The sequence below is a fragment of the Micromys minutus genome, assembly GCF_963924665.1.
Source record: "Micromys minutus genome assembly, chromosome: 29".
Lineage (NCBI taxonomy): Eukaryota > Metazoa > Chordata > Mammalia > Rodentia > Muridae > Micromys > Micromys minutus.
Genome location: NC_137964.1, coordinates 34995260 through 35014230, shown reverse-complemented (window position 1 = coordinate 35014230; position 18971 = coordinate 34995260).

Below are 18971 nucleotides of genomic sequence, written 5' to 3'. Positions count from 1 at the left end.
ACCCCGACAGAGTTGTTGGAGAACGCCTCCCCTTTCTCCAGGTGAGTGCAAGCACGTGCCAGAGTCTGAAGAAGCATCATCCACTGCTCAGGAGTGTGCTGTGTTGCACACCCAGCCCAATTGGACCCAAAAATCCTGCGTGTAAGACCTTCAGCATGGGCAAGGGCCAGGGCAGCACTTGTCTCTGCCCAAGGTCATGAGTCATTTGTGCCAGCCCTTAACGTTCATAAAGAGACTTCACTTAAGGCCAACATAGCTTCTACCATGTCCTGGCCATGATTTTTAAAGACGTCACCAAACCTTGGTTTTCCATGTTCGTGCTTTGCTCCTTTCTACCCGGGGTGCATGTGGGTTCAATGGTCCACATCTTAAGCCCTGTGGTTGGCACCAGGTACACATGGGATGCTATGGAATACTAAAGTCCTTCTCAGGAAGGAATAGGGGAGCTTCTGCCAGCAAAGATGCCCATTCCCCCAGAGGAGTCAGGACACAAGAGCCTGCTCCTCCACAATCTCCCACTCCCCTTATGGATAACACTGAAGATTGTGAGACTCTATCTCTGTGAAAATGAGAATTAGTTCAAATTGCTTTAAAAACAGGCTAGGGTTGGCTCTTAGGCATAGCATGCTTATATCCACACCCAGTAGTGTGAGTCTATAGTCCCGAAGTTCTACCTGAAGGTGAGAGGTGGGAGACAGGAGATCGCAGAGACTCACAGGCCAGCTAGCCTAGTTTGTGCAGCTATAACAAAGAACCCCACCTCAAACACAAGTGAATTGAGGATGGACACCCACAGTGTCCTCTGACAGCAGCACCTGAGCACCTGTAGTCATGTGACCTGTAGTCATGCAAGTGCTCACAGGGTAAACATTTCCCTTTCTTTTCCTCTCACAGATTCAAGTGGAGACAGAAATATTGAATTTATTTGCAACAAAAGAGAAACAGTAACAGTTGAGTCTAAATGTAACAGGTCCCCTGTGTGGTTACCAGGACTCCTGGGAAGAGTCAACCACTGTCAGAAATACTTACAGGGTTACACTTTGCAGGACACCGGCCCCTTCCTTCTCAGCAATCATACTCCTAAGAGCAGGGAGGAGGCTGTCAGCTCTGTTCCTCAGCACCGCAGGGCTCTTGCTGCTGCTGTTTTGAGGAACCCTGGGGCTCTGCGAACACCATGTGACAGTGACACTCAGATCTTTTCTTGCTGAAATGTTCTAAGTGCCTGGGCTTCTTTTTTTACAGTCTTGGCAGTCAATTTATCCCGACCAGACTGTGCGTGGATAGGGGTGCACCTCGCACACCTGGTTATCAGTACACATGTTCAGAAAGATGGCAAGAAGGGAGTCTCACAGGCCATTAAGGGGAAATTACCCATGTGTTTTCCTCTTGGGCTCTGGTACATTCATTAATAAGAGAGGTTACAAACTGGCAAAAAGCAGAGGGCGGTAACACCACAGTAGGACAGCAGAGGCTGCCCGTGCCGCTGTCTGGTTTCACAGCCATAACCATGCCTTAGCAGCTCGCAGGCTGCACGTGGGGAAATGGCCCACAGAAGTCTTGAGAAAGGCACTAAGGATTGCCAAGTCAGTGATTCAGAGTCAGGGTCGAATGGGTTTAAAAACAAGGAAATGGTAAAGATATCCTGGGAATTTGTGGACCACCACGCAGCCCACAATGGGCCAGTTGGTCTCCACAAACCTGGGGAATGATTGGTAGTGCCAGTACCTCTGTGCATGGTAGACTGTTGAAGGGCCAGAATCTTGGCTCTGATCCTCCATGCACCTGACAGGCAGTCTCCAATGCTGGTGTGTCCCCAACTTTGACTTTGAAAACAGGGCAATGAGGAAACAATGCTTCCTCTTGTTGCCACTGAAACTCCTGACTTTGTTGTTGTTGTTTATCAGCAACACCTGACTGATACAGTTTAACTTCAAAGTCCTTCATTATGCTCATTCAGGAAATGCTTTGCATGCCAGGTGCTTTGACAGGTGCCAGGTGCACTCACAGGTGACAGGTGCACTCACAGGTGCCAGGTGCACTCACAGGTGCCAGGTGCACTCACAGGTGACAGGTGCACTCACAGGTGACAGGTGCTCTGACAGGTGACAGGTGCTCTCAGAAGTGGCCAGCTGATGGAAAAGGGCCAATATCTCAGACATACTGACTTCTAAGATCACAAACGTTGTTCAGGGCACAGGCCCGAGTGCTGTAACCTTGTGGAGGTTGTTTCTCCTCTCATCGTTGTGACAAAATACCTGAGAGATAGGGAAGGGTGGGAGGAAGGGTTTCTTTCAGCTCAAGGCTTGGTGGTGGTGGTGATGGTGGGGAAGGCATGGTGTCAGGAGCAGGAGGCCAAGCGAGATGAATGTTGGTCCTCAAATGGATTTTCCCTTTCTATTCAGTACAAGGTCCTAGACATGGAGTGGTACCACCACAGTTGAGTTTCTTCCTACCTTAATCTAGAAGATCCTGCCAGACACACCCAGAGATTTTTCTCCCCATGGTTATCCCATTGAGTAGAGATTCTGGATTAACCATGCCGATAGGTAGATCAGCACGTACAAGGGGCTCCTTTTCCAGTTCACAGAAAGCAAGATAAGCCAGAAACTTCCCCCCAAATTGATGGGTGGGGCTGGCAATCTCATGTCTCGCCTGACTTGTGGGGAGAACAGTTGTCACTGCCACACACCTGGCAACTCAAATGGAGTCTCTCATCCCAACTGGGGTTGAAGCCAGACAGAATGGAGGGAGGCTCTTAGGGCATTTCTGCTGAGCACTGAAGGTCCCAGGGTTTGGGATCCTAAGAGGTGGCATTTCAGGCAGACGAGGAGACAGAAACACACAAAGCAACTCCACATATTGGAAGGTACAGTGGAAGATGGAGGGGCAGGTATGGAGCCTCAAGAAACCTAAGTAGGAAGGCATTTATGTGGCAACCAGAGAGGATTGCCTGGAAAGGAATCCTAAACAGCATCCCCGGAAAGGAATTCGGGAGCCATGGAAAGTTTGGGCAGGGCAGCATAGAGTTTCCGTTTGGAAATTTTAGAACAGTAGATGAGCTGAGGCCAGGGTGAGGGGATGCGAGAGGAGGTGGCATTGTCACTTGGAGACACATGGAGGAAGGACATGAGCCTGTTCCAGACAATCTGTGCATCTATAAGCTTCATCCATTCCAGTCCTGTTATTTATTTTAAAACATCAATTATTCTGTTTACTACTTATTACTTTGCACAAAATCAGCTCAGAGAAGATGGGTGAATGTCACCAAGTCTCATAGCCAGTGAACTTGGGGCCGACCAGAACTCGGAATGCATATGTGAACGGAAGTTACCCACAAGCCCACACTATCCTTTCCCGTTCCATGACTCACTAACCAGCAAAGCCTCCACTGTGTGTATGCTCTGAGCTGAGGAATTGTCGGAGAATGAATCCTTCAAGAAGTCCCCGTCCCAAAGGGCAGAGCTCTCCCAATCTAGATGAGAAAGCTGAGGCCCTGGCGTTGGGGTGATGACTGACTTTTGTGTCAAGATACCGTAGATATTGCCAAGGCCGAAGACTGGCAGAGAGACTCAGGCACGTGTAAGCTATGAGCCTGACTCTACCACGAAACTTTTGGTGAGAAGTTGGCTTCTTTGGGCCTCAGTTTCCCCAGTCTCCCAGCCAGCCTCCTGCCAAGCATCTTTATGACAAGCCATTTTGGTTTTCTGGCCATGGTAGGGCACCTGTAAGTGACAGGAGGATTTTCTTCCCTCAGACTTGAGGCAGACTTGGGACACAGCCCTGCCTCTTCCTCTCTACTGTCTGCAGACTCCACGGGTCCCAGCATGAAGCCCTCACTGTCTCCCTTCTCTCATGTTTATACACTACGCACGAAGCTCACTTTTGCTGTGGTCTTGTGAAACCTGCTCTGTTCCTTCTCGTGTCTTTTCTAGGTTGGTTTGAGCCTGTAACTTGGTTAATTATTTCCCAGAGCACTGCTTTGGTGGATTTGGCACAGCGTGAGGACAAGGCACAGAGATAGATCCTGAGAAACCTCTCTCTCCAGAAAATCTAATTTCATCATTGAGAAATCTTCTGTCTTAAGCAGCCCCCACCACCAGCACCACCACCCCCATAAATTTACATATTCTATATGTCTGCCGAACAAAGTGGGTCCCATTTGCATAATGCTGCTGAAGGGGCTGGTGTACCTCCTGAACCTTAATGAATACAGAAGCAGGAGCGGGGAGCTGTTATTAAGCTGTAGACACTGGCAGGAAGGAGACCCAGATGGATTTCCACTCCAGCCTTATATCGCCTGGCTGCCTGTTACCCAAGGCCCAGGTCCCAGGCTGCCGTGGATCCCAGGACTGGGGACACTCAGCCAGTCAGCCCTCGGGTCAACTCTGCAGGCTGGTAGACAGTAGGCAGCTTTAGATTTCCATGCTGACAGCATGAAGAGCTGCTTGCATTTTTGACAGTTTTGTGCCGTCACTTTTGGCTCAGCTTGGCGCCTCCGCCCCTCCCCCCCCCCGCAGCTTTGTGCAGCCCATTGCTAGTCTCTGGGGAATCCATCCTGGGTTCACCGCGGCATTCCACTGCGTTCAGGTTGGAGAGAGGAGATTGGGAGTCTCTCTATCCACCATTTTTTAGCCAGCTTCTCACAGGCTGCATTGTGGAAAAGCCAGGTTGTCACTGGTCCTACTACTAAGCAACTCTGTGGTTGGGTTCAGGATCTTAACCTGGGGTCACCTGGTGTCCTGGAGCCCACGGGTTTTCTGTAATTTCTACCTTTTCCAGAGGCTGCATGTGACAAGGGTCACCTTTGGCAGGTATGATGGGAACAGTTCACTCTGCCTACAGCTGGGGTTTTCTCCAGTGCTTGGCTCCATGCTTGGAGAAATGGCAGGAGCCCAAGTCTTTCAAAAGTTTTGTTGGGTTTTGCTGTTGTTCTCTCTCTCTGTCTCTGTCTCTGTCTCTCTCTGTCTCTCTGTCTCTGTCTCTCTCTCTATGTCTCTCTGTCTCTGTCTCTCTCTATGTCTCTCTGTCTCTGTATCTGTCTCTGTCTCTCTCTCTCAGGCCCCAGGGGGGCCTTAAATCACCACCCTTCCTGCTTTAGTCTCCCCATGCTGGGGTCCCTACTTCCCAGGCAAAAGCACTGAGTGGCCCTCGGTGAGGGCCAGATTGGTTTAATTAATCCACAGTCTGAATGGGACAGAGCTGAGGACCCAGGCTCTATGCCTTGTGGTTAAAAATGGATCCTGGAGCTTTAATTCCTTCAAATAAACGCCTTTCATTTTCAGGGAGTTGATACTCCTGGTGGGGTTGGGCGCAGCCTTCAGGGTTCCTCAGTGCCAGAATTCAACAGGAAGCTACTTCTTGGGATACAGGTGTGCCAGAGCTACTGTCACACAGGTGTGTTACAGGGGTGATGTCACACAGGTGTGTTGTAGGGATGATGTCACACAGGTGTGTTATAAGGATGATGTCACACAGGTGTGTTAATGTTTGGCACTCAGGTATGCTGATTTAGTCTGCCGCACTGGAGCATTAAGACCCAGGCTGGCTGTATCAGGCTGAAAGGGTTAGAAATTTGGAGTATAATTCTTCAAGCAGGAAGTCTTAAGGTAACCTGAGCTTTGCCACAGTGGTCTGGCTTCAGGTCTCTGAGCAACCCTCATGAAAGCCAAGGGTCCCTTGTTTCTAGGGAAGCCCTACTGTTTGCAGAGAGGTATAATTTCACAGCTCAGCTCCCAGAACCTCTGCCAAAGAGTGGCCTTCTGCTGCTGCTGTGTCCTGACATCACCATGGTGCAGACCTGTGTTTGGGGGGCAGGGGGCAGATAGCTGTCCTCTTGGCATGTCTCGGTGAGATTCAATCCTCAGGACCACAGGGAAGAAAGAGCAGAGAGGACAGGTGAAGGGGGGGAGGGGAGGGGAGAGGAGGGAGGGGAGGGGAGGGGAGAGGAGGGAAAGAACCTTGTAGCACGCTGACATGACAGCTCATTTAATTACCATCACACAGGTGGAACGGCTTCTCCTCTACCATGTTCTGAACCCACGCCTGTGCCAGGCGGTGACCCAGTGTTCCCGTGTGAGGTACACATCAACACACTCTGTCTCAGATCTGCAGCCGAGGACATGCCTGAGGATGTCCACAGAAGAACAATCTGATGCCTAAAACTAGGAACGACCCAGGTGCCCGGCTCTCCCCGAACGCTTTCCCTGCGACAGGACACAAGGTCCAGCCACTTCCTGTTTCATTGAGACACAGCTGTCAATCTTCTGTCCCCTCTGGCGGCTTTTGAACGGCAATAGCAGAGCTGCGGTCACAGAGGACGGGGATCTATAAACCCCAGAGCACTTTCTTATCTGTTCCTTTTCAGAATAAACATGCCACTTCCTGATAGGCAGGCATGGGAACAAACAAACCCTAGACTTTCTGAAGACTGGGGGTGACACTCACTGTGGCCTCACAAGCAGACATGGCGGCCGAGGCAAGACACAGTAAGAGAAACTTGAGGACAGAGCGACCAGGTTCTGGATTATGGTGAAGAGGTGTAGGGATAAGTCTCTGAAGCTCCTTCATCAGGACACATGCTGGCACACTTCCTCAAGGAGAGAGAAGTGGGCGTGTGGTGCCGAGAGCCATCTGGCTGTGTTTCCTTCGTGGGAACCTCAGACGGTGTGCCGAAGTGAGAAGCAGACAACAGACAATTTCAGCTTTCACACGTGAGCACATGCTTCTTTCTACCCGCTCTGCGAGCGTATTGATCAGTCCGCCAAGCAGGTGCTGTGCCGGGAGTCGGGCAGCTCGTGACATTGGCTCAGCTGCCACCTCCTTGGTGCGACCAGGTCCTGTGTATGTCAGGGACCTGCAGACTAGTGCCCAGAACCTGACTGCGGCCCCCACCCCAGTTCACTGCTGCATCCTGCTTACCCTAGGTGGCACTACCCAGTGGGAATGCAGACCTTCAAAGGGACACGGGTCTGGGCTGAGAAGAGTTGCAGTCTTCTTAGTGGCCTTGATTTTGCCTCAACCTTAAAGGCCTCTGGAAACCTGATGTGTTGGGAGTCTTCGATCTTTTGTGAACACTTGTCAAGTGACCAGGCCACCCCATTGTCCCATCTTTCTTTGTGTATGTGTGTGGTATATGTGTATATGGCCAGCCGTGTCTCAACATGAAGCTCCTGACTCAGGTTTGTGGCAGCTGGCCTCCTCCTCGTCCCTGGACCTTCCATATCAGCCTCTGAGGAGCACTGAGAGTCAAGCCATGTCACACCTGTAACTCAGACAGAACAACTGAGGCCCAGTACAATAAAGGTTGTCCAAGGACACTTAGCCTTCAAGTGGCCAAAGCAAGACGTGACCTTCAACCTATCTGTCTCAAGGTTGGCGATGTGGCTCTCAATGTGACAATGCAGTTCCCAACTCTGAAAGAGTCTGTGGTTGCACATCTGACATGTCCCGCTGTGTATCTGCAGTCAAAGGATGCCAACAGGGTCACAGCACAGACCCAAACCTCAGTGACTAGCTTTTCTCTGTGGCCTCCTCCCTCCATTATTAATTAATTAATCAATGCAACACCTCCCTCAATCTTTGTACTACTATTCTCTTAGAATTAAGGAGACTGAAGACCTGGTCCTCCATAAAGAAAGAGGCTGCATAGCCAACCCCATTTAGTATGCTAAGCAGGTTCCTGCTTCCTGTGAAGGGCTGGTGCTGGCTCTGAGACGTGGAGATACATTTAAATTAACCCCACGCTATTCCTCTTCCAGATCCCCTCCTAGGGCAGACTCCTTAGCACCAACATTACTAACTCAGCAGGAGTGATGCATGGATGACTCCCCTCTTGTCTTAGACTTGGGAAGGACCCTGCTTTTGTACAAGCCCTGCAGGGTGGAACTTGGAGCTCAGATACAATGAGCCTCCCCAGCTCTGCCAGAGGCCCCCTTAGAACTGGGTCTGACTGGTTCCCTCCTGGAGCATCAACTACATCTCAGCCTGTGATGTCAGTTCGGAAGGGATGGCTACAGGTAAAGCCAGCAGACTCCTTATCCTTGGGGAACGTGAGTTCCGTGAGAGACAACACAGATGATGGGGAGACAGGGCCAGGTGCAGCAGGCTCAAAGAACATATAGGGCCCTGTGCTGGTGTCTGGGACTTGTAATGGACTTACAGGTGAGACCAGCGGATCCGACACCATTTCAAAGATAAGAGACTCTGTGGTCAAGGGGATCCAGGCTCTGTCCATGTTAGAGGCCACTGAGCTGCAAAAAAATGGGATCCTCTGAACATCTGGAAAGTTGAGCCACTCCTCACTGTGGAGCAGACTGCAAGAAAGAGAAGATGTGTGACTGCAGTAATCTGACCCCCTCAGGTGAGCTGCCTATTTCTGGAGGTGAGCAGAGCCCCCAGCGGGCAGCTTCCCTGGGGAAGGGTGAGCATCCATAAAGTACTGGTGTGGGCGGGGCAGCCAGATGTTCCCTGTGTCTCCTGCGCTTTTGGTCCATCTGGGCAAAGTTCAATCCCAGTGTGCCCGTGAACCTGGACTGCTGTGTCTTTAGCAACCTCCCAGCCCTTTCCAGCGTCTTTCCCATGCCTGTGCTTTCCTGTCAACAGACCCTCCCGTCTTGGCAACAGAGGCGAGGGCTAGACACAACCACCACCTCCTCTCAAGCGTGAACGGCTGCCCTCGCAGTGCGTTGACCTGCCTTCTTCCTGGCCTCTTGGGGACCCTACCTCTTCTGAGAGCCACAGGCCATTGCACAATAAACCTTTATCAATATGACTCCAATAAATGTTTCAGCTCGCATATAAATTCCAGCACCCGCTGCACAGCGGAGGAGACCTGCTCAATGCTCAGCCCATAAAGAAGTAATAATGCAGTTAAAAGGTGGGGCCCGTCACCCTCGTAAAGCCTGGGATCGATGCAGGGGAGCTGAGGACAGCAGGCAGATGCCTTGCTACAACCCAAGCAGGACACCGGAGTGAGCTGCTGATCCAGGAATGTGGTTCTTGGGCCTGGGGGAGTCCCTGGCTGAGGCCCTTGATTCCTGAGTCTCAGTAAACCACATGTCAAGGTATCTACACTCTCTCCAGGTCAGTCAGGCCTCCCTTTAACTCGGTGAGCCTCAGTCTTCTCCCCTGGAAAGTGGGCAATGGATTCTTTGTTCAGGAAGGAAACTGTGAGACAGATGTCGTGACTCTGACATTCGAGGGGGCTGAGGTCCCAAGACAACCCAGGATGGATGTAGGTGCACCGATAGAAGGAGGAGGCACCCCTGGAGGGCAAGAGAGAGTTGTGGGGACGAAAGAACACAGGTTCCCTTGTAGCTCTGCCTCCTGCTGCAGTGTGAGCTTCCAGCTCCAGGAACCAACATAATCAGAATGTCTGAACATTCTGACATTCTGGATAAGTGAAGTCAGAGTTTTCACAAGTCCGCTGGAGCTAACAATAAATGTTCATACTGGCTGTACACTCCCACAGAGCTAATTCCAACACTTCTGCCGGGTCACCAGAGGGAGTGGTAGGGCTAACATGCTCACACGCACATACATGCACATACACACACGTGTACACACACATGCAGAAAGACAGCAGAGGGGAGGCACTGGAGCTCAGACTGTGGGTGGCTGTGGGTCCTCAGGCACATTGCTGAGCCTCTCTGAGCTTCAGTTTCAAAGTTAATAGTTCCTACTCACAGGGTTCTTATGAAGATTCAGGGATCAGCTACTGCGAAAGCACATAAGACAAGGTGTTTGGGACCCACTGTGCTCAGAGGTTGGCTGCTGCCTGCTCTGGACAAACCTCAAAAGCATGCCAGGGATGGGGGGTGGGGTGAAGTGATGGAGTGCTACCCTATCAGCTGTGCAGCCATTGGACAAGGCATCAAGGAGCGAAGGTCAAGGATCAGAGGGGCATGTACCTGTGAGGATAGTAGCCAACAATGTCTGGTGTCTTGAAACATCCTGGATTCGCCATCCGGTGTGTGAGTTGTCAATCTGTCCCCTGTATCCCACGGTGACGCATACTGGACACACAGATGAACAAACTTGGGCTGTTTTTGTCCCCACGAGGAACACAGTGTTAAGGGGAGAGAATGACCCTCATCAAGGGCCACACAGATATGTGTCCTACCCAAGCTTGACCACAAGGTGAAGCAGGTGACAGGGTGCCCTGTTCTAAGACATTGGGAAAGGCTCCTGTGGAAGTGACTGTGGCTACCCAGTGATGGAGGAAGCCAAGGCACACGCAGGGTCTGTGATGGGAAGAGTTGTGGAGTGGTTAGGGAGCTATAGAGTACAGCCTAGGAAGCTCTGTCCACACACCCCAAGGCTTCCATGAACACTGCCACTTGGTGACTGTGTTGATGATTCTCAAACAGTACTTTAAAATCCTTTTGTTAAAAATTACTGGTCCCTGAGGGTTGCCTCTCTGGAGACTCAACTCTTGAGAGCTTGTGTTGGTGGGAATATGAGGTTCCAGTTGCCTTCAAGCCTGGGAAGCCAGCTTGCCTGTCTTCTCCCACCCCAGACACACACCGTAACCCAGGATCTCTGCAGTGGCTCGTAGGGTGGGGAACTCAGAACGGGAAGTACTTGCCTCTCCCCGTACCACCTTTAGCACGAGTTCTTCCACGTCTAACTTTAATTTATTTACTAATGTTGTCACGATGGTGTGTGTGTGCAGGTGCAGGTACATAACACACACGTGGAGGTCAGAGGACAATTCTGAAGAATCGATTTTCTGCCTCTGTCCTTACTTGGATTCCAGGGATCAAACACGGGTCACAGGGCTAGTGCACGTCAAACAGCTGTCCCCATTGAGTACCAGACCTCCACACATGCGATTTTCTTGTCTAATCTTGACCTTGGTTCCAAACACTTGGCACATAAGGAACCTGAGGCTCAGAGGGGAATGGTGGCTGACCAACCAGAACATCACACCCAGCAGAGCCTGCACCCTTCCATTTCTACGCTGCCCTTCCCCCTTCAATGACCATGTGCAGCTAGCACCCAGGTAGCAGGTGGGAGAGGCCAGATCTATGGACTTTTACGGTCAAGAAGTCAGCCCCACCCCGGATGCAGCACTGAGAGCTATTGGACAAGCCAATTCCTCTTTGAGGCTCTGTGTGCCTTTCTCGGTAGATGGTGGTAGAACTCCTACCTGTCCAGCATCATAAACCCCAAAGAGATGATGTGTAGACAAGATGAAGTAATGCTACATGTAGGCTGAGCCTCCGATCATAGCCCGCATGAATGGGAATGCTCATCCCATACGGCACGGGGCTGCTCAGTATGTCCAGCACAGCTCACGGGTCACAAACACAGTGGGTATCCTGAGAACAAGCCTAGGTTACCCTAGGAAGGATGAATGGAGCAAAGCCAGACCAAGACTGAGCTTTGTGCTGAAGAAACCAAGGCAAAGGCGGTGAAGGGCCCCACTTTCTCTGGGGTCATTGGTGCTAAGAACCGCGGAAGAGTTATAAGTTATAAGTTATAGCTAGATAGCTCTCAAACTGGATCAAAGTTCTGCCTGCTTTCATCCTCAATGCTTGTGGTGTGTTTACAGTTCTCCCATCCTGATGCCTGGCTATCCCATTTCATCCCCTGGTTATGGCCTTGGCCCTCCTGTAGCAACAGGATTGACGAGCGAGGCCACCATTCCCACAATGCCACGCAAAGACCTCCAGTAAGCAACGGCAGTTGGTTACATCAGAAAGCCACTGAGCTTAGAGCTATTGGTTTTTCTGCCACAGCTGGCAGGCACATAGAAATTATCTCTGTCTGTGTGCATGCACACGGTTACAGTGTCACCCAATAAGGGCGCTGGGAACCGAACCTGGGACCTTTGTAAGAACAATGTGTGCTCTTTATACTGAGTCATCGCCTTAGCCCAGCCACCTCACTTTCTAAGAAAATACTTCACATCTCGGAGCCTCAGTTTCCCTACTTGTAAAGGATGAGGATGGTGGGGCAACTTCCCGAAATTCCATGGTCATCAAATAGGAGAAGGCAGCCGGGGGCAGTGGCAGCCCTGTCTAGGCAGCCCTCTGCCACAGTTGCCCTGGGACTACAGTGTGCTATTTGCTCTGAGGCAGCACTTCAGACGGATCTGTAATTAAACAGCAACTACACTAATAGCTCTGGGAACTCCAAGCTGTGCCCTGGCCCCTGGCCTCCATCAGAGCCCTGGGCCAACCAGGGCAGGGCCAGCACCAGGGTGGGCGGCCCCGGTGTAGGCTGAGTTCAGTGGTGCAGTTCTCCCTGCTTGGTGGAGCTTGCGTGTTTACATACATCCCATAATCACCATCTGCACAGCCAGCGGCGTTTGTTGCAAATGGGCCATTTCCATCTGTTGAAGCAATTTCCTCAGAGGGATTCGCGTTGATCACTTTTTTATGCAAAGCTTTTGTGGAGACCATTTTTCCCCCCAATGGTTTTTAATAGGTCTAAATATCTGAGGCGCAGGGAGGGGTCTCACAGGAAGGAGGCCACGCAGGGAAGGCGGCTGTGAGCAGCCAAGATGGGGGAGGCTGAGTTCCCCTGAATCCTACCTGTGTTCTTCATCTGTGGCCCCCAAACCCATCACTGTGACCATACCATGTCAAATATTTATTGTTTAGAGTTCTTCTGGAGCCAGAAGCCCCTGGCTAATAGAGAGGCCTCGCAGGGAGGGAGACTGGGGCGTAGTAATTGGCCAAGCAACTGGTGACTCCACTCTGAGCTCCGTACCTGAAAAGACCAGATGGGCGATTTTGCATATTTTTGACAGCTGTAATGAACAGGGCAGCTCCGTATTGATTAAATGTCTGAGAAATTAGTGCAGCCCTCGGGAGCTTGATTATTTACTATTTCTGCTCGAATCCCAGCAAAGTTTACATAAGCAGAAGTTGAGATCTTTGAATGTGATGATAAAAATGTCCCAGGACCCCATATCCTCAATGCAGAGGGGAAGTCCATTGAACTCCTGGTGGGCACGCTGGTGTCCGCACCCCCAGCTTTCAGTAGGGTGCCAGGTGCATAGTAGGTACCCAGGAAGTGGCTATTCCTTGTTAGAGGAAGTCTAAATCTAAGTCCTGGACTTATGTGGGTAACAGGCACCCAGAAGCCAAAACCCTACGATGCCATGTTCTCCAACTAGACCCTGATTTCTTCCACAAACAAGGCATTGCATGTACGGGTGCCTTCCACCAGCACTACCCCCTCATTCTGACTCTGCAGAATAGATTTCACCTCCCTCGGTGCCTCAATATGCTGGGTTACAGCTCAAAGGAGAACAGTGATGAACTGTCTACTTGTTCCCAAGGAGATTCATATATACTGAAACCAGAGAATCACAGTGCACTCTGGAGTCCCAAGTGTGAATCCTGACCCCCACTCTCATCAAGCATATGTGAGTCCATTGCTCAAGACTGCACCATGAGTCCCTGTGTCCAACCTCCCATCCCACCCTGGCTACAGCTGGATAGTGGGATTCACCTGGGAGCGCTGTTTGTGAGTCAGTTACTCATGGGTACCACTGAAAAATACTCCTTTGCAGAGGCCATTCAAAAAGCCAGGAAACAGGAGAACCACAGACTTAAGAACGTACAGCTATTCATGCAACTGTCCTGGGTGGAAGGAAGGGACGGGAGCGGGGAGAGACATGCCCTTAACTAATCATACAGGCTTTAGCCACCAAAGATTGGCTTGGTGTGAGGGGTCATGCCATCTCTATGGCTGTCTTTAAGCATAATCACAGAAGGCAAGTGGGTCTTGATGATTACTAGACCCTACACAGGAACAAAGAAGATGAGCTGACAGCAGATGGATGTGCTGATGGCAAGATGGCAGTGAGGGTGATGGCAACCAGGTAACAAGACTGGATATGATCCAGGTGCTGCAGAACAGCTCAGGGCTCATTCAGTCAGACTACAGGCTCTTGAAGATATTTGTGAGCAAGACCCTAGTTCATTACCTTGATGGATAAGTGGATAGATAGATAGATAGATAGATAGATAGATAGATAGATAGATAGATAGATAGATGGATGGATGGATGGATGGATGGATGGATGGATGGATGGATGGATGGATAGATGGATGGATGGGTGAATGGATGGATGATGGATGGATGAGTGAATGGATGTGTGGATGGATGATAGGTGGATAGATGGATGGATGAATATATGGATGGATGGATGGGTGGATGGGTGAATGGAAGGTGTATGAACAAGTAAAAAGACAGGTAGATGAATGGATAGTAGAAAGAAAGAAGGAGGGATAGAGGCAGTAGGTAAAGAGATTGGAGGAAGCTGGAGAAAAGATAGAATGGAAGAAGTAAGGATGTGATGTGTGAAAGGAAGGGAGGCTGATGAGGCCATGAGAGCCCAGCCTCTAAAGAACCAGAGAGGTGGGGAGGAGACCAAGCCCACTGTGCTATGAACTCTGCCAGGCAGGACTTGCTGCGTGCATCATTGGAACGTTACCATATTTCATTCATTTCTCCTCCAATTAGGTAAAAAGCCTGTTCCATTAACAGCTACCCTTGCAGATCCGACAAAATTAACTCCTGGTGCCTCATCCCGGCAGCAGGGCAATTGATTCTTCCCCATAATCTGCTGGCTTCATTAGCAACACATTTATTTGGTACATGCATTTTGCCATACCACAGCAAGGAAATGGCCCTGCAAGGTACAGGCTGTGGGGGAGCACTCAGAATATTAACCAAATCGCTATTGCTGCTGTGGCGTTGCTTAAAGATCATATGTAAATCAAATGTCAGGGGAGAACACTGGAGCCAGGCTGTCAGGAATCAATTTAGCAGTGGTTAAAGGCACAGCTCATGGCTGGGTGAATCATGAACTTTGAGAATGGAAATCTAGGCTGGCTTCCACTGTGGAGCCAATGAGACCTAGAGGAGAGAAAATGGGGGATCTGGGGAACCAGGGCTCTCCATAGTCTACAACAATGGAAATCAAACAAAGGGTATGTGTACTTTTAAATATTTACAGATAGCTGCACCACCAAGTTCCTGATGAGGAGTTTGACCCGTGGAAGAATCCTATCATCCTGTCTACCCTGCTCCAGAACCAGGGAAGGTAAATTCCATAGAAAAATCAGAGGTGTGGAAAAGGTGTCCAGAAAAAGCGTACACAGAGAAGAAGCATATGCAGAGAAGAAGGCTCTCACGTTTGCATGGCATTTCCCAGAACATGGGACTGGAGATTGTGCTCTTGGTAACTGCCCCTTGCCCCCCCCCCGTGTGTATTTGTGTATGCACGTGTATATGTGCTTTTTATATGTGTGTGTGTGTGCACATGTTTGTGTGCATGTAGGAGTGTGTGTGCAACTAAGCATGTGCGGTTCGTGCTCAGTCTCTTTTACAGAGATTTATAACAGAAAGGGATTGCTGCAAAGGCCTACAAGCTCCGGATAGCACCCTAGAAGCATGGCACCACAGGTGTCTATGTGGGGAACCTCCAGAATCTGTGTGTCTCCTATACCCACCTAGCACACCTGTTACCCCCAGAACAGTGGTGCTCCCCAACTTCAGAGGTGGGTTTACCCTTTCTCTGAGGTCCACTCCTGAAGAGCTTGCTTTAGAACCCAAATCCTGACATTAGCAGCCAGTCCTTTGGCTTCTGCAAGCCTCTTGTGTCCCAGGCTTGCCTGTGTTAACAGGGACAGATGAGGATGCTGTGTGCCTACACTCAGAAGGCAGAAAGTGCCCCCTGTCACAGCCTCTACCTTCTGTCCTTAGCCTTGCCCCCATGTCTCCCTGGGAGGGTCATTTAAAGCTGATTTCAATTCCCTCCCTATGAATATGGGCAGGACATAGGAAACCACTTCCCAGGGTCCCCAGTTCCCCTAGGAGAAGTCTTCTCCCTCGGAAAGCCATTAAGGATTTAATTTCTTATCATCTTCTAGTTGAGCCAGCCCGAGTGTTATGAATAATATCCTATTAGCGGAGACGTTCAAACAATCACTGCTAACATGTTCTCAGGAGTGATGATGGAGCATCCTCAGGAATCACCGCTTATCTCCAGCCCTCCCAGCACACACTCCATCATGCCTGGCACCGCCAGCCCCTTAGCTGTCTCATATCTCAGATCAGAAGGGCTCAGGGTAGATGCCTGTAGGAGCCAAGCCACACAACTCCCAGGGCTGCAGGCCCCATCTTCGATCCATCTGCCCTAAAGGATGTACCCCATTGTGGGTGGGGCCATCCCTGGCCCAGCCCATTGTGGGTGGGGCCATCCCTGAGCTGCTAAACCTGGGTTCTATAAGAAAGCAGGCTGAGCAAGCCAAGGGAAGCAAGCCAGTAAGCAGCACCCCTCCATGGCCTCTGCATCAGCTCCTGCCTCCAGGTTCCTGCTCTGCTTGAGTTCCTGTCCTGATTTCCCTTGGTGATGAACAGCAATGTGGAGATGTAAGGAGGCTAAAATAGAAAAGTAAAAAAATTCTAGGTCAGGTTTAGGTTCAGAGCAAGTTCAAAGTCAACCTAGGCTACAAAGTGAGTTCAAGGCTGGCCCAGTAGTACCAGCTCTCCAAGGGCTTTGGCAGGATGATTACAAACTATGTGGACTACACTGTGAGCAAACACCCTCGGGCAAGAGGTCTTATCTTAGAAATACAGTAAGAACTGAGAGTCAAAGATCCCTGAGATGGGTGGTGCTCCAGCAAGGTGCTCCATGCAGTTCTCTGGCCACAGAGGTCAGAAGACCGAGCCATCAAGTTCCTTCTTGTCGATGCCCAGGGTCCAGGCTACTTGTAGCAGAAGCACCCGTTTGTCTTCTGCTAGCAGCAGGGACACATCTACCAGTGGGAAAGACAAAGACCTCATTTCTCAAGTGACTCTGGTCCCACAAGCCATTCCTCAGCCGTGAGGGTGTTTTCGTCTACCCCCGGGAGCTTGCCTATTATTTCTGAGACTCTTGGAGGAAGCCACAGCCATACACACATGTAGACACACTCTGTGCAAACAGGCTTCCCTGTCTGTTTCATGGAGTCCAATAGCACCTCTGGTTGTACTGTGTACTAAGTACCTCTACTGGTACTGTGTACTAAGTACCTCTACTGGTACTGTGTACTAAGCACCTTGGAGCCTAACGCTATTTGACCCTCATGGTTGCACTCCATGCTACCATGGAGCCCATGAGCCCAACTTCCTGAGCTATTCAGAGCTCGTTGCTGGCCCTGATTCAGAGGGTCTGTCTTAGTCAGGGTTTCTATTCCTGCACAAAACATGACCAAGAAGCTAGTTGGGGAAGAAAGGGTTTATTCGGCTTACACTTCCACATTGCTGTTCAGGACTGGGACTAAAGCAGGGCAGGAACCTGGAGGCAGAAGCTGAAGCAGAGGCCATGGAGGGATGTTATTTACTGGTTTGCTCCCCATGGCTTGCTCAGCCTGCTTTCTTATAGAACCCAGGTCTACCAGCCCAGGGATGGCTCCACCCACAATGGGCTGGGCCAGGGATGGCTCCACCCACAATGGGCTGGGCCAGGGATGGCTCCACCCACAATGGGCTGGGCCCTCCCCCCTTGATCACTAGTTGAGAAAATGCCTTACAGCTGGATCTCATGGAGACATTTTCTCAAGGGAGAATCCTTTCTCTGTGATAACTCCAGTTTTGTGTCATGGTGACACAAAACCAGCCAGTACAGGGTCTTTTCTTGTGTGACCTCACTCATATTTCTTAGTCTTTGGGGCTGCCTCAGACCCTCTCTAAGGGTAGGATGCAGTGACCAGTTACAGCATAGAGATATGCAGACTCACTCAGTCCCAGGATTAAGTCTTGTGGTAATTCCACACTGCAGAGACTATGAGCTGCAATTTCTCCATGTAGGTGAATCCAAGAGGGAAGGATCTACCATCTACAAAGCCACCTTTTAGCAAAGCAAAGCCTATGAAGCCCTGAGCCTTTGCAACCATTCAAGCTGTCTCCTCCATCCCTGAGTGCTGGGATTACATGTGTGAGCCAGCACACCAGCCTCTGATCTCATCCTAATCAGGTGGCTCCTGGCTTTGCATGGGAACACTTGGGTCCTGGAGGACACAGCTAGGTTTGAAACCTCCTCCTGTCCCAGTGCAGCTCCTCCTCACCCTCCCTTCCCACACCCCCTTCTTGTCCTGCTCTCTGCCCTGCCTCAGAGTAGCTGAGGAGAGGGCAGTGCGGAGACACTCCCTCCTTGGGCCACTTGCATGCTTAAATGCTTCTCTTCCATTCCCTCTGACCTTGGGCAGCTGCGGTCACATAAGGGAATGGTGATAGACTCTCCGTCACTGTTCAATGTCCAGGGGAATGGTTTAAGGCCCTCCACTTGAGTGTTTTTATGCAGACCATAATTTCCTTTAAGACCTTCACTGTGTCCCCGCAACCTCCCTGCCCTCTCCTCCCAGGAGCACATTCAGAAGAAAAGCCACAGCTAATGAGGGGACAGGGATTTCCAGGCAGGCCAGCTGCATCACCCTAAGCTTGTTGCAGCTCTGCTGTCACAGGATCCCCATTCTGTTCCCCCAAATTCCCACTGGGAAATGATGGTGAGCAGGGGCTTGCTCTAGGGTCCCAGGACAGGGAAGGCAAGCACTCTGCTATGTTAAAATCAAAAGACAGGGCAAGCTCTGTGTGGCTTGCTTACTGTCACACTGAGACCCAGGGCACAACAGAACCGAAAGCCCAGGAATCCTGGTTCTGTGCACAAGGCCAAACTACTGTCCCAGCATGCATCAAGGAGAAAGTTCAAAGCTGCCTATGTCTCGGGTCCTCCAGGGCTTGCTGCTGTCCCTGGGTCCCAAACATTCATAGTCCTCCCCATTCCACATGGTCTCCCCAGGGAAGCTTGCCCACTGCCAGGTCTAACAATGACTTCATCACGGTCTCTGCCATAGTATATGTGTTCTCCATGTATGTTGACCCAGCTGTACTCCTATGGCCTTGTTCATGGATGCAAGGACTCTAAGACACGTGCGGACTGACTGACTGACAAGTGGGTGCAGGGCCAG